The sequence below is a fragment of the Manis javanica genome, chromosome 3 (genome assembly GCF_040802235.1).
Source record: "Manis javanica isolate MJ-LG chromosome 3, MJ_LKY, whole genome shotgun sequence".
NCBI lineage: Eukaryota > Metazoa > Chordata > Mammalia > Pholidota > Manidae > Manis > Manis javanica.
In genome coordinates this window covers 151,401,342-151,425,983 of record NC_133158.1, presented here as the reverse complement: position 1 = coordinate 151,425,983, position 24,642 = coordinate 151,401,342, and the positions used below count along the sequence as shown (strand labels likewise).

The window sequence follows — 24,642 nt, the reverse complement described above, 5'->3', positions numbered from 1 at the left end:
AAGAAAACTTACAAGTTTTGTACTATTATTAAATCCACTTCTCACATGAGAAAAATGAAGCATGTGGAGGTTAAGATAGTTCCCCTAGCACTGATGAGGAGCAGAGCCAGGGTTGCTAAACTGAGCTTAGAGGTCTGCGACAGAGAAATCCACTGTGGTGTCAGTTGATGGATGGTATATACAGCCATGGAAATGGATGACACAATCTTAGGAGAGCAGGTCATGAAAGGAGAATGCAAGCCCCAGGGAATGCTAACATGCTGAGGTAACTTAGAGGGGTTGGATCCAGAATTGACAAAGGAAGAAAGACCAAAAGGTGGGAAGGAATCCCAGAGATCTGGTGCCCTGCTGCCCTGTCTGTTCCACTGGGAGTGTGTTCAGAATGGGTCAGCTTTGTTTCAAGTTTCAAGGAGAAGGAAAAAGTCAGATAAAGAGGAAAGGCAAGGGAAAGAAATGCACAAAAACATGTACTCAGATCAAATATGCTTCTCATAATGGGAGAGAGGGAAGGGGTGCAATATCAGTCTCAAGTAATGAGTAAAAGTATTTTTCTGAGGAAAACTTGTGTATCTAGCATAGATCTAGCAGCCATATATCCCCAGATATGGTTGAACATATGGGGACAACTGCATTGAAGAGTAGTCCAACACCTTCAAAGCACAACATGGCCATCATCACATGGGGATGAATGTGAGCTCCTTGAAGGAAAGTGTTTCCCTTCTATCCCCAGAACCTGGAACAGGGTAGACACTCAAAAAGGGTTTGATGCACTAGAGATAACCCAGGAAGATATGTTTAGCAGTTAAGTCATTTTGAGGGGAAAAAATATTTTCCTTTTGTTTTTAATGTCACTGGTTCTGCAAAGGTTGCAGTCTACAAGTTAGAGTAGTTTTACAATGTTTTCTTCCCTTGTCTTTGCCCAGTGCTATTCCAGTCAAATAAATAAATGTTCAGTTCTGCCCACACTGCTTGAGCCACTGGGTTTAGGTCTTATTTACACAGCAGAGTTCAGCCTTTGAAAGCATTGTACTACACCATATAGTAATAAATGTTTGACATTTAGGAAGCCAATGTGTAGACCTGTACAATTCTGATTTGTAAGGGAAAAATACAGATTTTCAACTTTAACAGCTTAACTAAATTCAAGATGTGTAGTGAACTACAGAGAAAGAGACATTTCTTTTTTAGAAAGAGTCTATTTATAAACCACAAAAAAGTGTAGAAATGATCACAATATCCTTTAAATGGAAATTTTGAGCCTCTAAGAGAGTGCCATCTTTTATGTTTCTAAAGTACAGAAACATTTTACTGATTTTCTACAAAATGTTTTCATTTGTCTCGAGAAACTTGGATTTTTAACTTCTCCTTTCCTAAAAAGTGATGGGAAAAATGTTTAACACAAGACTACTAAGAATTTTGCAAAAGACTTTCTCTACAAATGTTTAGAGAATTCCCCTATGTCATTTTCATTGGTAGAATTTGAGACTTTTTTTTTGGCATTGAGGGTAAAAAGGAAGTGGCAGAATAGAGAAAACCAATGAAAACAAATAGACTGAATCTCTGCTTAGCCCATCTTCACAGTGTCAGGTTGAGATGAAAGCCCCACCAGAATCCCCAAGAGCCCAGTGTCTGCATGGGCCCTCAGTACACTGCATGTGCTCAAGAGGAGAGAAATAAAATAAATATTTAAGAATAGAAAAATGTGTATTTTGTCATTTTTTTCCTAAAATAATGATTCTGTGAATAGTGAAGACAGCAAAGAAAGATTTTCCTACTCCTCTCCTTAAGGCCCACTGAAATATCAAAACACAAAAAAAAAGAGAGGGGAAACCAAGATGGCGGCATGAGTAGAGCAGCAGAAATGTCCTCCCAAAAGCACATATATTTTTGAAAATACAGCAAATACAACTAATCCTAAAAGTGAGACCAGAAGACACAGGACAATAGCCAGACTACATCCACACCTGTGAGAAACCAGCACCTCGTGAAGGGGGTAAGATTCAAGGCGTGGCCTGGTGGGACCTGAGCGCTCCTCCCCTCAGCTCCTGGCAGGAGGAGAGGAGTCAGAGCAGGGAGGGAGAGGGAGCCCAGGACTGCTAAACACCCAGTCCTAGCCATCTGCACCAGAGCGCAGACACACAGTGCATGCATGGGGTGCTGGAAACCAGAGAAACTGGACAGAAAGAACTGCGAGTGGGTCCCTGCAGCTGGCACCCCTGGGACAAAGAAGAGCAAGTGCTTTTTGAAAGTCTTAAAGGGACAGGGACCCCACAGCTGGATGGAAGCATCCAGGGACACTTAACTGAGCAGCTGGGAATCCCAGGGAACTCCGAGCACCCTAACCCCCTGGACAGCAGGGCAGCTTGGAGGCCCCTCACAGAGATAAACAGCCTCCTGGCCATTTTCCCTCTGACACAGCTCCGCCATATCAGAGTAGCAGCCTGAGGCAGGCCACACCAACAGCAACCATGGAGCTAAACTCCATAGCAGCCAGGCAAGAATCAGAAGCCCTGTCTGCACAAAGCTGCCCAGCACAAGCTGCTAGAGGTCGCTGTTCTCGCAGGAGAGGAAGACCACAAACTGGCATGAAGGGACGTTCTCTCAGCCATCACTTGCGCCAACTCTGCAAACTATCTCTATTGCCATGAAAAGGCAAAATAATTTGATACAGACCAAAATCACAACCCCTGAGAAGGAGATAGACCTAACCAGTCTTCCTGAAAAACAATTCAAAATAAAAATCATAAACATGCTGATGGAGCTGCAGAGAAATATACAAGAGCTAAGGGGTGACGTCTGGAGGAAGATTACAGAAGTGAAACAAACACTGAAAGGATTTATAAGCAGAATGGATAAGATGCAAGAGGCCATTGATGGAATAGAAACCAGAGAATAGGAATGCATAGAAGCTGACCCAGAAAGATATAAAAGGATCTCCAGGAATGAAACAATATTAAGAGAACTGTGTGACCAATCCAAAAAGAACAGTAGCCGCATTATAGGGGTACCAGAAGAAGAAGAGAGAGAAAAAGGGAAAGAAAGTGTCTTTGAATAAATAATTGTTGGAAACTTCCCCAAACTGGGGGAGGCAATAGTTGCTCAGACTATGGAAGCACACAGAAGTCCCAACAGAAGGGACCCAAAGAGGACAACACCAAGACTGTAATTACTGCCAACCTGTAATTACTTCATATGCATCAATTAATCTAATCTTCACAGTACATTTATGAAGTAGATAGTATCATTATCTTCATTATATCAATATGGAAATCAGACAAGGAAAGTTTAAGTAACTTGCCCAAGATGAAGCCTTGGTTTGAACCTGGCAGTTGGGCTAGTTGGGTTCTGTTTTTAACCAGTAAGCCAGCGGTCCTCAAAGGGTGGACCACCTTCAAATGTGTGAGATTTCCAAATTGTCAGCCGGCCTGGGAGGTGATGTTTAATTTTTAAGGAGGAGCCAGAATGTTTCCCAGAGTGGCTGCAGGGTTTTAGCTCTCTCTAGCAGTGTGAGTGATCTAGTTTCTTGGTATCCTTGCTGGTATTTGTTGTGATTATTTTTATTTTGTGGTTTTATTTTACCCATTCTTCTGTGGCTTCAATTTGCATTTCCCTGATGGCTAAAGATTGGAGCAGCTTTTCACATACTTGACATCAGTCTGTCCTCTGCATGGAATGTCCGTTCTCATCTGCCAGCTGTCTTCTGATAGGATTGTTGGGTTGTGAGAGCTGGACTCTGGTCTGTGAACATCACGTCTGTACCTTGTCTCTTCATTCCATTAATAGAATCTCTCACAGGACAATGGTTCTAATATTGGTGAAGTCCAGTTTATCAGTTTTCCCTTTTAAGGATCATGCATCACATGCAGGTCTGGGAATTCTTTGCCTAGTCCTACATCCTCAAGACTCCCCCCTCTGTTTTTTCTTAAAGTTTTAGTTTTACTTTTTGCATTAAAGTCCATGATCCATTTTGAGTTAATTTCTGTTTAGCTTAGAAAATTTAGGTTTTATTCCATCCTTCCCAATCTGTTTACTTTCTATTTCCTTTTCTTGCTTTCCTGCACTGGCTGGAACTTCCACGACTCTTAAATAGTTCCTGATGTGAGAGTAAAAGGATTCAGTCTTTTCACCATCACAGCATTAGCTGTGGGTTTTCATAGATGCCTTTATCAAGGCAAGGACATTCCCTTCCCTTCCTCTTTCTCTGAGTTTTTATCATGAATGGGTTTGAGTTTTGTCTTTATGTCAGTTGATATGATCATGTGCTTTTTGTTCTTTAGGCCACTAATGTGTTGGATTATATCAATTGACTTTTGAGTGAAGAAGCAGCCTTGTGCGTTTTGAATAATTCCCACTTGACCATGCAATATGATTTTTCTTAAATATTGTAGAATATATTTACCAGTGTCTGGCTAAGAATGTCTTGTCCATGTTTATAAGGGACATGCTGAGTAGTTTATCACTTTAACCAGCTTCTCTCTCTTCCCACACCTATTGTGGATCCTTAAGAATTTTTCGGTTATTGTATTTTTCAGTTCTGATATTTCTGTTTAGTTTTTTATGTCTTCTATTTCATTTCTGAAACTTTCTATTTCTTTGTTTAGACATCTTATGGCTGCTTTAAACTTTTATCGGATGATAATGTCTTTTGTCATCTCAGTATTGGTATCTACTGATTATATTTGTTTAATTCAATTTGAGATATTCCGGATTCTTGTTTGATGGAAACCTGGGCATTTTGAGTATTATGCTGTGACATTCTGGTTCTACTCAATCTTTTCCAGGCTGGTTTCTTTGACGGTGCTCATCAGGGGAAAGGTGTGGCTGCCTCCTTCCTGCAGGCAGGGATGGAAGGTCATGCTTCCCACTTGGCCTTCAGCCTACTGGCCCCAGGAAGAAGGCCCAAGCAGGAGGCCTTCTGCCCCATTACCCAGGCCTCCACCGGGGCTCTCCCAGGTGGCTGGAGAGCCGAAAGGTGGGCACATCTTTTTGCCACATCCCACACAGCTTCCTCTGCCACCACCCCAGGGGGGACCAGGAGGGTTCCCCTAGCCTTTGCCCACACAAGGGTTGTGGGGATACAGTTGTCTGCTAACAGTTTGGCATGAGTAGAGTGGTCATTGTCTAAACATTTTTTGTCTTATGGGGGCCCCTTTCCTAGTCTTTTGGTAGAGAGATTTTTGTTGGGCTTTTACAAGAAAATCTGCACCCATTGGCGCTTAAGTATCAAGTTTTATCTAGAGGCAAAACAGAGTCCCAGGGAACACTCCCAGGTGTTTGTGGGTTCCAGAGTCCCCCTGTCTCCCTTTCATAGTCAGCTGCTTGCTGTGCACAGATGTCCAGTGGTTGTTTTCAGCTGAATAAATAGGGAGAGCACTTCTGCTGTCCCAGAAGTGGGAGCCCCAGCTCTCTTTTCTCTGCCTTTTGAAACTAAGGCTCCAGAAAGTTGTGTCTGCCTAAAGTTGTAAGGCAAGAGTGTTCTAGCTAAGACCCAGAATTGAGGATTTTTGGACTGACATGTTACTAACTCTGACCCTCCCTGGTGATCTCCACCCGGCATGTCTTCCTGGAGACTTCCTAATTAAGGGTACCCACGCAGAACTCCTGGTGACTACAGCCTGTGCTATGTGGTCCAGGGTACCCTGTGTCTGCACCACTTGACATGTGTCGGTACAGGACCTGAATGAGACTGCACCTAGACCAGCACAGGAGGTGGCCCTGCCCATCTCCCTCCTTCAACTATGACCCTCTGCTCACACCAGAGTGGTGTCAGGTCCAATTTCACTTCCTTATCAGCATCTGTGGGGGCTTTCCCAGTGACTGGCCCAGCTCCTCTGGCAGCTGTCTGCTGTCTGCACAAGCATGTGATCTGCTCAGTTGTACTTACTCCTCCTGCGCAGAGGGAGCATTCCTCCCGGGTCACACTTGGCCATCCAGACTCTGTTCACATCCACCTACTTATGAAGCCTTCCATGAACCCACCCCAAACTGCACTGGCTCTTCTTTCCTCTCTCCACCTCGCATTTTGCCCACCTTTCCATGCCTGTCGGTTATACCAAGCTGCTCCTTTACAGATCAGCTCCCCTGCTGTGGCCTCTGGCAGAAGGACAGGCCTGAGAAGCAACTGAAATGGGGCTGAGAGCTGTTTTAAGCTGGGAGATGAGTGTGGTTTTAGGCCCAGGGAACCAGCAATGTTGGTGCAGGTGGGAAAAGCTTTTGGACATGTGGAGGTTCTGCTGCCTCATGGTGTGATAGCTGATGTTGGGACTTGGTTGGTGTGCCAAGGAACCTGGGCAAGGGACACCAAAAGGAGGGAGGGGACCAGGAAGGCTGTAGGCACTCCAGTGTTTCCCAGGGGTGGGAGAGCAGCATGGGGGCAGCCTGGCTGTGTGTGACAGCCTGCACAGGTGACCCCTCAGAGCTGGACTGCCACCCTTGGTGGCCTGGAGACCTTGGGCTTTGAAGACTTGCTGCACAGTCCTGTCTTCAAGAGATGAGTCCATGCAGGACATGTGTCCTGCACAGGCTGAACCTGCGATTGTGAGGAATCAGTATTGGGTATGTGGCCCTGACGTTTTTGCTGGGACTGGGACTGACAATTGTGCTGGGCTTGGGCATGTGGCACTGGTTCTGAATGTGCTGGTTTCCTGCACCAGAAAGTGTCACCTGTCACCGCAGTGGCTTCTGTTTTATACTGAAGCACCTGAAACTTTGATGTGCAATACTGCGGGGAGAGGAGGTGTTTCTGTGCAGAACTGGCACCTCCTTCTCCTTGGACCTGGGGCACAGCAGAGGGCCGAGGCCTGGCTGCTGCTGTGCAGCGGGGCCAAGTGGAGACTGCCCACTCCAGCCTCTGCTCACTCTCTGTCCCAGGGTGCTCTAGTTTGGGGCAAGGCAGCCAAACCATGTCTTGAGGTTGAATTTCTTACTCCACCCCACTTGTGTACCCTATCAGACTCCAGCTGCTTACTAGTGATCATCAGTAATGGAACACATTTTGAAATGTATTCAGTTCTGAAATAACTTGGCCAATAATATTTGAATCATGCGTATGTGTGGAGACCAGCTCCACAAACCAGCTGAACTTGAGAGGAGTGTATGAAGAGCTTAAAGGAAACACAGAGAAAGATACAAAAAAGACACGGAAACCAAAGCTGGGATCAGGAGGTTCACTGCCCGCTGATGGCAAATGAGTGTTGCAGTTTTATTTCTGAGCACAGGCTCACAAAGATGTCACTTCCAGGCTAATCTCATATCTGGTGTTGTCACTTCTGCTTCTGGTGACAGCACTTCCTGTTATAGCACTTCGTAGTGCCCATATGTCACTTCTGGAGACATCACTTCCAGGGTGATATTGCTTCCAACCCTCCACACCCATGTTAATTTTTAAACCTCGCCAATAGAATGCGGGGCACTGTGGCCAGAGGGGGCATTTGGTGTAGGTTTGAGAGCACAAGCAAACTGGTAGTTGTTAGCCATGGAAATTCAGGCAACAGAGGGATCACTGGATGCAGTCTTGTCAGACTAGTCTCTTGGGAGCTCTTACCTGATTTTAAGATAAGAACTTGGCATATTAAGTGATTTCATACAAAATATTATATTTTTCATACCTCTCAGCAGAAGCAGACGTGCCTAAGACTTCATTGAAATGCTGCCCTTAGCATTATATTTTCTTTGAATAAAGATCAGAGAACTTCAGCTCTGATGTTTTGTTATGTGTGTTTTTCTCCCCCAATTACTTCATGTCAGGTTGGATTTGGTCTAGGGAGTCCCAGAAAGAAATAGAGAAGGAGAGAGAAGCATACTGCCGTAGGACAACTGCTTTCCAGCGGGACCTCGAGGCCAAGTACCATGTCATGATGTCTGAAAATCGGTGTGCAGTTCCTCAGTTGTCTTTGGAACTTGAAAAGGAACAAAACAGGACAGCCAGCTACCGGTAAGCCCTCATCTCTCAGGGGCGCAAGTTGGTAGAAGAAAAGAAGCTTCTGGAACAGGAATGGGCTCTGGTCATGTGAGAAAAGAGACAGCTGCAGCCCTTGGGAAGTGCCTACCTGAGTTACCTGGAGAAGGAAGACGACTGGCAGAGAAGAGCCAGGCTTCTGCTGAAAGAGTTTGAAGATGCTCTTACAGAACAGCAGAGCATCTACTGCACCCTGATCATCCCTCGAAGCAAGTGGCTGGGGATAGAGAAGAGCTTGCTGGTCCGTGAGGCCTCTGACCCGGTTGCTGCTGACCTGGAAATGACGACTGGCCTGGCTGACATATTTCAGCATGATACGCACTGTGGTGATGTCTGGAATACCAACAGGTGCCAGAATGGGAGACTCACGTGGCTGTACCTCAAATATTGGGAGCTGATGGTCCAACTGAAGACGTTTAAGAGAGTAGAGAGGGCCCTACTGGAGAAGTGAGATGAGAGCTGTATGAAGCTGCTTCTTGTGACTACAGGTGACTACAGGTCACTCCGGGCTGCACCATGCTTTCCCTCCTCCTCCTGCCCTGCTGCCTGTGTTGTGGCCTTGTGAGCATACAGCCACCTGCCCTCTGAGCAGGACATCAAGGCCTCAGGACACAGGGTGTCCCCCTTGATCCTCCTCTGCTGTTAAGGATGCAGTTTCCCAGAAGCATTTTTTAAGCCATCAGAATTTTACTGAGTGGAACAGTATAATGTCCTATTTTAGCTCTATGGTAAATTGTTTTTAAAAAAGTCAAATACAGATCTTCACTGTTAAAGTAATATTCTGTTTTCATCACCCCCTAAATTGTTTTCTCCTCAAGTTCTTTCTCTCTCCTAAAATTACATTTAGCTTTTGTCAGTAATGGATAAAACTGCCTAACAGGTGACAATAGAAAGTATCAAGGATTTATATTGTTTTGAAGTGCTTTCCCTGCAAAGGGGAAAAAATGTGTTTCTAGTATTGATACCCTATTGTTTTTGGAATTTGGCTTGTGTCTGTATTCACTAGGCAGATAGTATTTATTAGCAGTGACAATAAAAAAGCATTGCCATTTAAAAGTATCAGTGCTTTTGATGTGTGTCATTTTGTATTATTTGCAAAATGTTATTACATAAATCTGAATTCTTACCACAAACTAAAAGGTAGGCAGGCCCCTGTGGCCCCATTGTTCATGAAGCTGCTGTGAATCGGGCTTTACTGTGCTTTACATCCTAGTCCTGGCCTTAGGCAGTCGGTACAGATTGCTACTACCCTCGGGTCAGGGGCCCCCCAGCCCACTCTTCAGCTGGATGACGTGCTGGGAAGTCTCGGAGGGTTAGTTGCTCCACAGCTAAGGTGTGTTATGTGGGAAGGTCCAAAGCAGAATCAAAAGGGAGAAGGCACATAGGGCAGAGGGAGGGGACCCGGCCTGCAGAGTCCCCTCCCATGCAGCCCACAGATCCACTGGCTCCCCCGGTAACAAGTCTCGAGGATGCATGGGACATGTTGTTGAGCAGCACCCAGGGCTTCTGTGGAGGGCTGGCATGCAGCCGCACTCTGCCTGGCACATACCCAGTTCTAAACTCCCAGAGGGAAAGCAGGGCTTCTAAGCTCTTAGCACAAAGTTGAGGCACTGCAACCTGCTCTGACTAGTTTAATGGTGGTGGGAGCCCTCCCAAAATCCGGGTTCCCAGAGGCCAGCCAAGAGTCAGCCTGGTGAGCAGGCCTTTGAAAGGACTTCAGTGTCAGGCCTGCATGTGATCTCTTCTGCGCACCCTCATTGTACAGGGATGAGGGAAGCAGAGCAGGTGAGGGAAAGCCAGCCTGGTGAAGTCATGCGGGTAATGTGGGCCAGGATGAGCCCAGGCAGTTTGGCTCCAGAATGCTGGTGCCCTCCATGCAGTTTTTGGATGGTCTACCAGGGACAGGGGAAGGTCCATATGCTTTTGAATCCTGTCTGTATGGTAACACACACTTCTAAAACACTAAACTTAAAGGAAACCGGTTTAATTATGGGGTAGTAATGATTAGAGGCTGTTTGTTGAGTATCAGACACTGAAGCTTATGTAATTCATGCTTGCATGTGTTTTCAAACGTTGGTGCCATTTTAGAGATCAGGGAGCCAGGTAAGAGAGCTGAAATAAGTCACCCAGCACGTCCTGGGGCCTCTGCTCAGAACACTTCTCGTGGCTTGGAGTGCCGTCTTCCTGCTGCACTACCACCACTTGATCTAAGCATAATTTCTTCATGTAAATATGGACTAAAAATTTCTCTGGTGGTATTTCCTGGAGATTTACGCCATTGCTTAGAGTGGGATGTATTCTAGTTCCTGTCATGTCACTGATTTGCCTTGGATAACCCACTTAATGCTTTTCTATTGTTTTTGTCTTTAAAATACAGCCAGCCATTTAGTAAATGAATTTAAATGATTTTCAAGGTGAATTGTTAACTCTTACCCTATTTTCTAATGCCTAGCATGCTTCAGTGTAGCCTCATTGAATAGCTAGATAAACATATTCAGATCATTCAAATCAGTTTATATACTGGCTTGAGACTGCAGGAAGACCAGTTTTCTATAGAAAATGATACTGGGGAGAGTTTGTATTTGTGTGGCATGGCTGCCTTCCATTCGCAAGTTTAATTAGGGTTAATTTGATGCCATTCTTCCTTTTAAAACTGATTTTGTTAGTTTTGGAATGTTTGCATGTTGTAATGATTTCACAGGGGTCCCAAGAGGAGTCTGAATAAAGTGAGATTGTAGTGGAACAGTACTGAGCTAAAATGGTTTGTATAATTAGGACAAAGACTCGGAGACCAAGAGCTATTCGATGTGTGTGCAGAACTCACAGGGACTTTAGTGTAAAACATTATTTGCTCTCCCTTCCCTGAAGTCTCAGAAACCAAGGCCTTGAGCCCCAAGGTTAGGAGAGTGCTCTGGGGTACAGGATCCTGAAGGAGACAGGTCCCCACCCCTGGAGGGAGCCTTTTCTGCTGTAGAGAGAGGTTGCCATTGCTTGTGGGTGTGCTCTTGATTGATTTGGTGATGTCACACTGTGGATGAGGTTGCAGTGGCTTGGAAGGGCTTTAGGGCAGGGGGCAGGGGACAGATTTTGTGAAAGTACCTATTTCAGGCGCTCTATTTTGGAGTAAAGTTAGAAGGTATTAGGATTGACCTGGACGTTCCAAAAATAAAATCAGGAGCAGGCTATTACTGTGTGAGCTGATATAGTCAATTCATCTGTTCAATAGCCTTTTTCCCCTTGTTAAAATTCATAGGGATTGCTATAGAATTCTTACATGGATTTCTCTGTGTAATATATATATTGGAAGATAGTGTTGGTTTAATGATAACAAAATAATTGCAAACACTGTACCAAGGATGTGATATTATGACAGGGAAGAAACATCACCAAAAAATCTGTGTTCTTGAAAAGACAAAAGTATCTAATTACAATGTGTAGCTATGCATTCCAGGCTGAATTTTTTAAGAAGTCTGATAGCTGAATAATTTACTGAGATCATCTCAGGAGAGGAAGGGCTTTCTGATGAGTGGCTTTGTCTCAGTCTTACTGCATAAAAGCAAATCTGTGATAAGTGTACATGAACTAATAAAGGTCTGGGTGTCTCATGACCAAGCATGAGGGATGGCCATGGGCACAGCAGAAGTGGTACTGCAGGTGGAAATGTGCCCTCCTGGGTCCTGCTGGACCTTGCAGCTCAGCTTTGGAGGAGAGCTAGATGGGCCTGCTGGCGTGCCTGGTCCACCCGAGACAGGTCCTCCCAACATGTCTGAACTGGGTTCCAGGGGATGATGCCAGAAGAACTCTCATCGATCCTAGGAATCACAGAAACAGCCACTCTGATTCTCTCTACATTAGGACCCTGGTTGTGAGCAATAGAGATAAAGTCAAGCTAGCTCAGAATTCATCAGTTCAAACTAGTTTACAAGGGGATTTATTTTAAGGCTCATGGAGCCTCAGGGTGATAATGGAGAATGAAGGCCAGACTTCAGAGAGGAACCAGGAATGGTGAATAAAGAACCACCAGGGACTCTGGGGCAGTGGGCCTCCTGACTCCCAGTTCAGCGTGTGTTCTGTTCTCTCCCTGCAAACAGCCTGCTCTTCTTGGGTCTCAGGGTCGGAACCACTCCTGAGCTTCTGTCCCGACAGTTCTCCTGAGTGAGGCAGAGCCTGGGAACCCCTGGGTTAAACAGCACTGGGCATTTCAATGGACTGGGAGCGGGAAAAATGGGGGTGTCTTTTGTTATACTCACAGAAAATCTTGAGAAAAGAAAAGGACTCGTAAGCCGACCCTCCCTGCAGGTGTGCAGAGGCAGCCATGGGCCTCTGTGGTAGCTCTGCAGGCAGTGGCCTCCTGCAGTCCTCAGGGAAACCAAGCCTCTCATGAGGGTGACGGACGGCAAGCAGTGCACCAAAAGCCTTGATCAGTCACACACCAGAGTTGTGATGCCAAAGAGTTGGGGCCTGAGCCTGAATGGGACATCAGTCGGGAGCCTGAGAATTGGAACCCCGATTCATGTGAGCCCTTCACACTCCCCAGGCAGCCCCCTCCAAGACCTTAGTGGGTGCCCAGCACCTCACGGCGGTGAGAAGGCAAGACCTTGGGGTGGCCTAAGGGAATGGGCACAGTGGAGAAAGGCCAGAGGCCAGGCGCACTGCTGCAGCGCTCACATGCCCTGCACTGGTGTCCTGGCGGGACACCGGATGCGCACACAAGGACCACCACCTCCACTGCAGTGGTTCGGGTGAGGGGTTGGCCCCATCAAGAGCTGGCCTTTACCTTCAGAAAACACTTTATTTTCAGACTTGGGTCCTTTTAAAAATTCTGAATTGCATTGAATTTAAAGCCACAGCTGAATAAGCCACCACCTGTTTTATTAGTATGTAATCATCATAATGCTCAACCCTTCACAAGTCAGATCTTGGTAGAAACCAAGTCCCAATATTGAAATTAAACACCCTTCAAGTGCTAAGACTCAAATAACCATGCAGGAGACTCCTCTGGGCCTGAGCAGAGGGTCTGGGTCCTGTTGGAGGTGGGAGATGGGGGGCAGTGTCCTCACAGTTACTGTCTTCCCTCCAGGGACAGAAGCCACCCTGCGCCCTAAGGCTCAGCCTTGTGCCAGCAGAGCCTTAGCCTGCTGCTTACGCCTTCCAAGATCAGACAGGAGCCATTAAAAACCAAATTCCTTGCTCCGTGCTGGAATGGAGGTTTTAAGTGTGCAAACACGCCACTGCCTCCCACACCTGCTGGAGAGGCTGCCAGGTATGCAATCTGGACATTCCTTGCCCCTCCCTCTGCTCAGCCCAGCCAAGTCCTGTGATGGGCCGGCACTGATCCTCCTGCCTCCTGCTAGCCTTGCACTGGCCACCCTCTGAGCACCCACCCCATGCTGACCTTTGGTTCTCAATGCTTCTCTGATGCCCACTTCTGTGTGGGGTGCTTCTGCTGACCCCTCAGCATTCCCACTCCAGGGCTTTCTGTGAGTTGCCCTCACATTAAAGTGGTCTCGGGTGACTCCTGGAAGCTAGGGCTTCCTCTGCGTGCAGCATTCATTAAGTAATGCTTTGGAGCAGATGTGCAGCCCAGGCCACCTGGCAGCTGAGGTGTGAGACTCGCCCTGGCCTGTGCAAGGCCCTACTCCATCTGCTCCAGTGCTCTGGAGTTCTCCAGAGCACTTTTGAAAGTTTGCAGCAAGAACATTCCAAGTTCATTGCTCGTTTCTTGAATGTCTGGGTCAAAGCTTCAGAAGACTGGGGTGCAGGCCTGGATGTCATCCCTGCCGGCCTGCAGCAGCAGTGCATGCAGGTCCCTGGCAATCTCATCATATTTTTGCTGGTTGAATTTGGACATGGCCAGCTCATCCTGGGGGTAGGCGGCACCCTCAGTGTAGCAGTCCTTGGGAACCAGGAATTAATTCTATGCACCACAGCTCCGGGAGCTTGCAGAGAGCCGCAAAGAGGCGCCTCAGGGCGACGGCCAACAGCGGGTTCCCCAGGAACCGGAGCTCACGGAGCTGGAGGCAGGGGCTCAGTGCCAGCCCCAGCATGCCCACATGATTGTCTCAGATGCTGCACTCCTCCAGGGTGAGGACCCTCAGTGTCGGGGCGGCCCAGCCCAGCAGCCTGGAGAAGGTGGAGGGGAACAGGTCAACAAGGCTGTGCCCACTGAGGTCCAGCACCTCCAGGTGGGTGGCGTGGGTGCAGGCCGCCCTGAAGGCCATGTCTGCATGGTTCAGGGAGCTGTTGGCCAGGTCCAGCACTCTCAGCGGGGTCCCTAGTTTTCTGTGAGAAGACAGCACAGGTGAGAGGGACTCTTGTTGCAGACCGATTGAGCCTGTCTCAGAGGCCAGCAGACTGCAGCCCCTGGGCCAAATCCACCCACTGCCTTAGCTCAGCATGAGAGCTGAAATGGTTTTTACACCTTTAAATAGCTGAAAAAAATCAAAAGAATACTTAGTGACATGTGAAAATTATATGAAATTCCCATGCCAGTGTCCATAGGTAAAGCATTATAGGAACACAGCCACACTTATTCATTACAGGCTGCTGTGGCCGCCCCGTGGCCCCAGTGGGAGGGCCGAGGTGTTGAGACTGTGTGGCCCTGTGGGTGAAGAATCACCTTCACCTGAAAACAGGCCTGGCTTTGTCCTCAGCGGCTAGAATGGCAGATCCGTCTTGTCAATGAGCCACGTACTCTGAGTGTGGGGACATGTTCGGCTCCCTGCCAAGCGTGCCGTGTCTGCTGGAGGGGGAGATGTGTGGCTTGGCAGGGACTGAAACACTGGCTTCCCTCTGAGTGGAGAGAGGAAGCCCACAGTTTTAGGGCAAGAAGGGCCTCGGAGCCGTCTAGCCTAGCCTCAGCCTTGCCTGGGTCCCCGCTGAGTCCTGATGCTGGTGGGGTGGGCAGCCGGCACCAGTAAATGCACAGCTTGGGGGGTGAGGCTCTGCTCTGGCTGGTGAGGAGTGGCACCCCTATCTGGGTACTTGCTTGGTCCCCTGCCCTCCAGCACACTGGGCCAGGGTCTGGTGTCACTTGGCTGAGTGCTCAGTGAAGAGGATGTCCAGGGTCCTGAGGTCTGTCCCACATCCTCCTGTTGAGACAGCCTCCTGCCCACATCTTGCCCCTGTATCCTGCATGGAGCCCCTGGCATCTACCCCACAGCGAGCTCTCTGCAGCCTTGCCCAGCCCTGCATGGGGGAAAATGTTCCTACTTGCATCTTTCCTACCCCCTCCCCCACCCACAAGGAAACCCCACTGACTCTCATCCACATCAGGCCCGGGGCTGAGCACCTCTCCCCACCTGCCCCACTCATACCTGCACCTTGAATCTGGATTCACAAAAGGGTCGAGGGAACAGGCCTGACAGCCAAGCCTAGGAGGCCTGTGTCTGGGAGCTTGGATTTGGGCGGCATCTCTGGCCCACTTGTCTGTATGAACAGTATGGTTCATGCTAAACACCTGCCCCTTTTTGGCCTCTTGGTGTGTGCCAGGGGGAGATACCCACCTAACCTCGCCTCATGGCCAGGTCCCATTTTATGGCCCCTCAGTGCATCCTCAACCTTCCCAGGAGGCCCTGTGTGAGCCTGACCCCACTGAGATGCTGGGAGCTGTCTGTGCTATCGCTCCAGACTCATCCAAGCAGTTTCTGGGTCTTCCCAGTCAGTGTGGAGAAGGCCACACTCAGCTCAGTGAGCTGGCTCATTTGGCTGAGCTCCCAGGAGATGGAGGTGAAGAAGGGGTCCTCACCATCAGGGGCTGGGGGGCTGCCAGGGGGAGGGTCGAAGGCCTTGGCAGGCAAGGTGAGTGAGGCCAGCCAGGGGAAGCCCACCTGGGTCAGCAGCTGCTGCACGTGGCCTGCATGCAGCCGCACATTGTGTACCACTTCCAGCCTGTGCAGCTCCTGGGGCCCCGCCAGACGCAGCACGTGTAGCAGCTGGCCAGGGTCCAGGCTGTCTGCCCTGAAGGATGGGCAGTGCAGCTGCAGGGGAGTGGGGCCTATCGGCTCCAGGGCCTGCACCACCATCTTGAAGTTGCCATCGGTGACAAAGTGATCAGAGAGGACCTGGATGGGCCTCTGGGCTGTGCAGGGCTCTGTCTGCAGCTGGCAGCAGGTCCTGCACAGCAGCTCCGTGCAGCCCCACCTGCCCAGCGCCCTCCCACAGGGGCACTGCTGCACCTGCACGTCTCGGACTCCTGTGAGGTCGGCCATTCGCAGCCGCCTCCAGCCTTTGGACTGGAGCATGTCGTCTGAGAGGCCCTGCACAGAGGCCTCCAGGCAGGCCTAGCAGGCCCACTGGATGTTCTGCGCTGGGCCCCAGCAGGGCGCTCAGCCTGAACTCCTCCAGCAGCCAGTGCCCCAGCAGAACGTGGATCAACTCTGCCTGCTCCAGAAAGTAGCTGGCTTTGAACAGGAACAGGTAGACGTTGTGGGCCACAGCGTCCAGCCTCTGCCGGGCCACCTGGGGCTGGGACACCAGGGCCTCAGCAGAACAGGAGCACAGCAACCTCATCCTGTTTGTCTTTGGCCACCCTCCTCCTCCTTCTCCAAGGGGCATGCAACCTTCTCGCTATTTTTAGGTGCATCTGCTCGACCTGCTTGCTTTTGAGCAGAAGGTACCAGCCAGCGCTGCAGTCATCTGACGGCTATTTTGGTCCCGGGTGCCTGTTTGGCTCTGGCCGCGGGGCTGTTGGGAGGTGGCCACCCTGTTCCTTGTGCTTAGCTGGTGAAAGCAGAGCTGCCTGAGGGCTGGGCTGGGGGGTCTGCGGCCCCCCGGGTGGAACATGTCTGGGACCCTGGGCCACAAACTTCATCAGGGGCCCCGGGGCTGGACTCCCACCCTTGACTTGTCTGGGCACTGGGGATGTGGTACCAGGAATGGGGATGGCCCTACTGACAACTGTTTCTTCCATTTGCTTCCTCCCTCCTCTTCCTCTATCTTCCTTGAGGACCTGGGTAGGCTCTGGCTTCCCCACCTTCCATGGGAGGAACCATGGCCGGAGTGAGCTGGGAGGACACGCGACGCGTCCTGGTGGGCTGGGAGGGGCCGAGCTCAGAGCTGCCGCCAGCCCAAGGGTCTGCCTGTCTTTGAGTCCATCTCCTTATCTGCTCTCAGGACCTGGCGGCAGGTGAGATGTGACAGTCCACCATGTGGTGTCTGCGGGGTGGCAGAACCCAGCACCTGATGTATGCTGCTTGGTGCCAGGATCATTTTGATCTCAGGGTTCATGAGAAGCAGCAAGCATAAGGCCACTGACCCTCTCTTCATCCCAAACACGAACAGAAACTACAGTGAGAGTCCTGCCCCCATACCACTGTATTGGGAAGTAAGAAGCGTTGTCATCAGAGGTGGGCCTGGAGCTCTGTGCTGACAGACTCCTCGGTGGGACTTCGTTTCCACAACTGCCTCTTCGCTCCACCTAGTACAGAAACCCCTGGGCTGCCCACTTCTTCAGGTCCTCATTCACTTATGGGGGTTCCCATTGCATGCACAACTTACATGAAATAAATTGTATGCTTTTCTCTTGTTATTCTGTTTTTTGTTACAGAGCCCCAGCTTAGACCTAAGAGGAGTAAAAAAATTCTTCCAGTGGTGCCCAGTACTCATCGTTGTCAAATGATTATCTCTTGACCAGACACCATTGCCAACATCACTGCTGAGGGCATGGCTGGGCAGTTAGCTCACAGGCCAGCAGGGCCACGCTGGTCTTGGGGGTCATGGCTGGGACAGAGGGAGACAGAGACAGAGACAGACAGAGGGAGCCAGAGACAGACAGAGACAGAGGGAGACAGAGAGACAGAGAGAGGCAGAAAGACAGAGACAAAGATGGAGACAGAGAGACAGAGGGAGACAGAGACAAAGCTGGAGACAGAGACAGAGAGGCTGTGTGAGAAGAGGAGGGAGTGGGCCAATGGATGTGCCGGGTGGGCTGCCACCCGCTGGTGCCCAGGGCCTGCCCTCCCTGTGGTCCCTGGGAGGGAAGGGCTGAAACCCATGTCGTCAAGCAGGTGAGGTGTGTGCATGAGGCTGTGGGACATTGCCCCTGACATAACTTAAGGGTGAGTGGCATGGATGTGGGTGTAGACTGGGCAGACCCCAGAGTTAGGCCCAGGGCCACATCCCCTCAGGGTGGCAGGAGATGGCTCCCTGGGTGGGGTGCATAGGTGACATACTGGATCCCACAGACCAAGTAAGAGAAGCACAACCAGGTCATGGGAAAGTAAGTCCCATTTATTTATGTTCCTAAACTTTGGAACATGCCATCCTTGAAACAAAGTAACAAAGAAACTGTTACCAGCAGACCACACACGAATTCTTCCTCCGCAGGTGCAGAGCTCTCCTTGGCACAATGTCACCTCCTTCCACGAGGGCACCATCCCATTGGCCACGTCCCTGTCACAGCCGGGGTCCCACCTCACAACCTGTGGCCTCAGCCCCTCACTAGCAGTGCACCCAGTTAAAGAGGAAATGGAATCGAACTTTCAGCTGGACAGACCTTGGAGGGGCTGCTTGGGACCCTCACCCACCAGGCCATGTTGCCAGGAAGGTTGCTGAGATGGCCCCACCTGCCTGGGTCCCTGCACACTGGGGCAGTCCATGGCGGGGCTAGGGTGTGTGGGAGGCCAGGGCAGCATGGTCTTGGGGGGCTGGTAGGGCCAGGAGGAGCTGGGCAGGCAGGTGGGAGGAAGGCTGGGCAATGCCCAGGTAGGCGGGACCCGAGGCATGCGACCTCCAGGCTGGTGAGCAAGCATGGGGGGGTGTCCTGCTTCCTTGGGCACAAGTCTGCTGGTGGTTCCTCCCTCTATGACTGGGACTCTCCCTACAGAGAAGCATCCACCACAGAGTCAAAAGAACAAACTGCTCCACCTGCTGGGCCCTGCCAGCCCTGCCCCACCTGGGACAGCAGAGGCCTTGTGTGGCCAGGGTGCTCACAAGGTGCTCTCAGAATCCCAACAGGTGCCTTTAAAAAGGCAGCAGCTGGGGCCAGGTCAGTGGAAACGTTGTCCTCTGCATGGCTGACTTCCCTGGACAGACACCCATGTGCAGCAGCCCCGGTGGACCCCCCAGCCAGCACGCTGGGTCTGTGGGTAAAAAGGTTTGGCCTTGAAACATGTCAGTTCTGCTTGCTGTTGCAGTCCTGGAACACGGGTGTGTGAAAGTGCATTTGCGCGTGTCTCAGGAGCAGCCACTCGTGTGAGCTGCAGGAACTTAGATGATTTGAAATGTGGTTTGTGTAAAACAATCTCATTATTTTACAGGCACCTGGAGTCCACACTGACATGCAGACTTGGAACTTGATCTCCGACCCATGTACGCACGTGGAGGTGGTCTGTGTAAGCTTGGCCTTGGGGGGCAGTGGGGTGGCTGGAGCCCACAGGACAGGATGTGCAGGATGGAGCTGGTGGGCATGGCAGCGGTAGGGCTGCTGCTGTGTTGCTTGATGTCCTTTGTGCCTCCCCAGCTCCATGCCCAGAACATCCAGGCCCTGAGAACCTGCTGGACTTGCCCGGTCAGTGGGCCATGGCTCTGCCATGCAAATGCTGTGATGTGGATTTGCAGTGTGTGTGGAAACCGTAGTGCCATGCTGTGGCTCTGCTGACCTGAGAGCCCCTGTGGGCTGGGTGCCATGCCCCGGGGCACACGCAGGTGTCAGGGAAACCCCGTCTGGGAAGGAGAGGGCACTTCGTCCCCTAGGAGCTGCTCTTGGCTGAGCGGTGCCCCAAGAACATGTGCTCTGCCCTCTTGGATATGCTGGTTAGCAGGGGGTTCAGGCAGCAATAACCCAGGGAGGTCAGTAGGGGTTGGGGAGCAGGGGAGCAGCCTCCTGGCCAGGTACCTCCCCTCTGTGCTGTAACATCTGTCCTGGTGGGGCAGCTGTGCCGTGGAAGCATCTGAGGGAGCCTGGGCAGTGACAGCAAGTGGGAGGCCCCATTACTTGGGGGTTACCTGGAAAGCCTGTCACTCACAGGGTGTGCTTTGCCAGCCCATCAAACCATGGTCCAGGAGCCTAAGTCATGGGTGGTTTTGATCTGCTGGAAGGGGAGGGAGTCACCGATCAGAACTGGGGTCACTGGCCATCAGGAGCGACCTAGGGGATGAGCCCTAAGGGCCCGGTCCTCAGACTCTAGGCTCAGCACACCCTCAAGATGGGGCGTTCCCTTCTGTTGCTGCCCAGGCAGGCATGTGGGGGTGTTTCCCAGAGGCGGGGACTGCTCTTGCACAGTGAAGATGTCCATGACCAGGGGTGGGTGGGGGCTGGATGAGGCTCTGAGAAGGTCTCTTTGAAGGAGATGGCTTGTGGTTTCCTGTCTGATTGGCCCCTTTCCCAGGTCGCCTCAGGCTCTCTCAGGGGACCGTGTTTCCACGTGTACATCTAGGGTGGTGTCTGGAGCCTCCTGTTCTCCCTGCAACAGGTGGGGGCAGACCCCTGGCCATCCCAACTCCCCAAGGTGAAAGCACATTTTGTATCAGCCCTAGGGAGGGTGGGATTTGCACACTTGCCAGAGGGGCCCTACTCTAGGCAGAACCCTGATCCTCAGCAGCAGTGGCATCCAGCTTGCATCTCAGAGGGCTGGGTTCAGAAACTGCCCACTGACCGCCAGCCCTCCACCCAGGATGTGGGGCGCTGATGAGGAAGCCAGAGCCCACACCACCCGCCTGGGAGCAGCACGTGGCTGATGGCATGGGTTCAGGCCTCTGCGTGCTGGGTAGAATCAGTGCCCAGAGAAGACCCCAGGTCTCTGCTGTTCAGTGGCACCCAGCATGGTGCTAGACCTTTGGTTCCACAGCCAGGCTTGCTGGGCACCTGGCATGGAGGTGTGGGTGAGGAGCCAGTCCCCAGGGGTCTGTGTGGCCCAGGGAGATCCAGCATCGTCTGGCATGCACGGGGCCCCATCCCAGCCCCACCTGGGCCTCTTGCATAGGGGTCTCAGAAGGTACTCACGATTCTGGTGACCTGGCCTCTGCTGAGTGGCAGATGTGAGCCCCTCTGTGGAAGACTGGGGGTAGGCACCCTGGGGTCCTTGTCAGAGAACAGACCCTGGGAGGATGGGGCTGCTGTCCCCCAAGATGCTCTGTGTGGACCTGGTCCCTGAGAAGAAAAACCACTTCAGGATTGGACCATCGGCTTGCCACCCTCCAGTGCCTAGCTGCCCCTCCCACCCATCGTGCCCACCAGTCAGGGGCCCCTGAAGCTCTTAAATTGGGAATGAGGTATTTCCTGCTCGGCATACAGATTTATGATGTGACAACCTGTAAGGCTGGCTCTAAGCAGAAAGGACAGACAGTTGGGAGTCTGGCACCTCTGTGCTTATGAACAGGTCCCTAGCCTGTCCATCTGCAGCAGAGCAGGTCTGTGGAATTTAAGGCCCGGGGAGAGGTGCTCAGGAGACCTCTCCACCATCAGGAAGCCTCCGGCTCAGAGACCAGGATGTGCAGGTCAAAAGGGAGACAGAAAATTAGGCCAAGTGAGGACTTCAGGGTGTAAACAGAAGCTGCACCAGGCAGGGCAGGAGCAGCCTCTGCACAGTCTCCACTTCAGGGGCTGTCCTGCGTCACCCTGGGCCAAGCGTAGCCTCAGGGTCCAGGCATGGGGTCAAGCCTAACTGGTGCAGTCACACCCCCCATGTGCCCAGCTGGTGCCTGCCTGCTTGCTGCTCTGTGGGGATAAGGTGCTGTTTGTACCCTAGTGCAGGATGGCTTAGCTGACCTCGTGAAGGCATACCTTCCCCAAGTCTGTAGTTCTGGCTCTGTGATGGGGGAAGGCAGAGCCCACCTGCCAGCCCAGGTGTGAGCCACCTCCATCACCTCCTGGAGACTGTCACCGCTCTGGGCTGGCAATGCTGGCACATGCCCAGCCTTGCTCCATGCAGGCCTTCCCAGGGCATCAGCCCAGACCTGGGGTGTGGGTGGGGAGGGCAGCCCAAGGTTGCACACAGCACCTAGGCACCCCAAGTAGGTCTCACCTGATGCTTCGGCCCATACACAGACACCTTTGTGGTCAGGTGATGCCTCAGAGATGTTTTCATGGTAGCACTGGCACATTCTGGGCTTGAGTGGGCACCTGGCCTGGCACTATCACCTAGGGATGGGCCTGTTTACGGAATGGGTGTCCTGGGGGGTCACCAGAAACTGCGGTTGTCCACAGCACACCTGCCTACTGTCCACTTGCAGGGGGTGAGAAAACAAGCCCCCATGGTTCTGTGCGCATGTCTGCTCCATCTCCATGGGGATGTGCGCTTGCTTGTGCTTATACGAGATGCTGCTCAATTAGGAAACGACTGACAAAGCACACTGCTCCCCAAGTGCAAGGTGACAGCTCTGGGCTTGTGCACACCGTGAGGCCCATGCAGCCTGCAGGAGCGCTCTTGTCCTCATTTGCATTGACGTGATTGTGTGCAGCCACAACAGGCCCCTTCCTGGTTAGCCCTCTGCTACTCACTACTTCTCTTTCCTGTGAGCTATCAGACTGAGCTTCTCTGATGAACCCACCTCAGCTGTTCTGGTGTCGCATTTGCCGAATTTTGGTTTTGTTATTTCCGTGGTGCTTGTGGGGCAATTTCACCCATCCAGAAACCTTCTTCCACCCCTCCTGCCACATGCTGCCATGTCCCTGAAGAGGCCCTTGAATGTTTCAGCCTGCTCGAGTGCAGTCATTGTAGCTTCCGCATGCTTGAAATGACTTTATTTCACCATTTTTGAAAGACACTTTTGTCAGGTACGAATTCTAGTTTGAAAGCTTCTCCTTTAAGCGTGTCACAGATGAGATGCCGTCCCGCTCCCAGTGGGGGACCTGCAGCAACCCCCAACCACTCACCTGTACAGAGCCTGCCATCTTCCTCTGGTTGCCTTCAGGAGCTCTTGCCTGCTTCTGGCACCATGCAGTCTGGTTATGTCTGTTTTTGGGCTTCATGCATCTTCTAGGGCTGTGCGTTTGTAGTTTTGTCAAATTAGGGAAATACTCAGCCATTGTTCCTTTACAATTGTGTTGACCCCAACTTTGGGAACTCTAATTACACATTTATCAGGCTGCTTGGTGTTGTCCTGTAGCCCACTGATGTTCTTTTGAGCCCGTGTTCCATTTGGGACAGGTGCTACTGACATGCCTTCAGTTCAGATAATTTCCTCTGCTGACTTAACTCCTATGCATTTCATCTTAGATGCTGTGGTCTTCTACCCCTCTAAGTTTAGCCTGGGTATCGTTTTGTATCCACCCTGTGCCATTTAACTTTGTGGATGTCAGGGACACAGAACAACCCACAGCTGACAGCAGCATATCACTTCTGGGATGGTTTTATTTGGCCAGTCATTCTCCTCGTTATGGTTTATGCTTCCTGCTTTGTTGCAGGCCTGTCTTTGGATGTCTGGCAATGGGAATTCTTTGTGTTGGGTGTGGGATATAGTTGCCATATAAATTTCCTGGTGCTTTGTTCTAGGACATAGTTAGGTTACCCGAGAACAGCTGGATCCTCAGGGCATGGTTGGTGGGTGGGTCCGGGCAGTACTGGGTCCCCCTGAGGCCGCCCTGTGTCCTGCGAGTTTCCAGGGTTCCATCAGGCATCACGTGAGCACAGGGGAGTGTTCCAGTTCCGCTAAAGGCTCCATCCTCGTGTGGCCTCCCGCTCTGCACAGGCCTCTGCTCAGTCCTGCAAGCCCAGCCACCTTTGCTCATCTCAGCTCGGGCAGCCTGCCGGGCCCCTCCCGGTCCCCCATCCTTGCACGGGCCCTGGGGACTCTCACAGAGGAAATCAGCACAGCTGCAGGGCTCTCCTGCCTTCCTGTCCTTTGATGCTGGATGTCCAGGCCTTAAAACCTCTTGTTTCATATCTTTTGTCTGCTTATGTCTTATTTTGTCTGGTCTTTGTTTTAAATCTGTTTCCTGTTACACATCTTGGATGAAACTGTAAGTTTTTTGTTTTTATAAAAGAGAAATTCTAAATTGCTTGAAAACTTTTGGAAGTACATAACACAAAAAATAAATAAATGAATGTGTGGGCACCCCCACTCAAACCAGCTGCGGGAGGCTGAGTGTGCATGGCTCCCACGTGCAAATGTACTCACATGTGGAAGGCTGACTCCCTGCCCCCTGCTCCTGCTCGTCCTCCTCGATGCAGGTGGGAATGTCACATGGCCAGTGGCGGTGAGCAGAGCTCAGTGGTCTCGCGTGGGCTGGGCAGCCAGGTCCATGCAGGCACCATGGCCCCCGGGTAGAGGGCTGGCTGCTGGAGGAGGATGTGCTCCTCTCTGAGATGGTGGAATGTGGCCTCTTGAAGGGAGCGGCCTGGCCACTGGGAGCAGGCACAGGGGTGGACATTTGGGTCTGTGACTCTGGAGAGGACAGAAAACACGTAGGTCTGGCCTCTGCTCCAGAAGCGCAGCCAGACTCAAGAACGAGAGGCCCATCCAGAGCACCGGCCCAGTTCCTCTCCATGGGGTCACCCAGGCATGGTGTGGGCCTTACCATCCACCCTCCTGCTGGCCCACAGGGCCCACCGCACACATGGGGCCTGGGTCTGAGTGGGCAGGCAGGGTGAGAGTGAGGGCCAAGGCACCTCACCTGTCTCCTTCGTGATGTAGTCGGCAGCCTGGTTACTTCTGGCCGCATCTCTGGGCTTGATGTCCACAAATAGCTTGTTGCCCATCCCCATACACACCACCTCCTGCATACTGAGTTCTAAGATGAAAGA

The 24,642-nt window shown here is 51.3% G+C and overlaps 2 pseudogenes; one reads left to right on the top strand and one right to left on the bottom strand.

Annotated features, from left to right (window-relative positions):
* Positions 1 to 7,680: 7,680 nt before the first annotated feature.
* LOC140848211 (coiled-coil domain-containing protein 127-like) lies at positions 7,681 to 8,992 on the top strand (annotated as a pseudogene).
* Positions 8,993 to 13,592: 4,600 nt separating this feature from the next.
* Positions 13,593 to 16,468, bottom strand: LOC140848210 (leucine-rich repeat-containing protein 14B-like; annotated as a pseudogene).
* Positions 16,469 to 24,642: the final 8,174 nt, after the last annotated feature.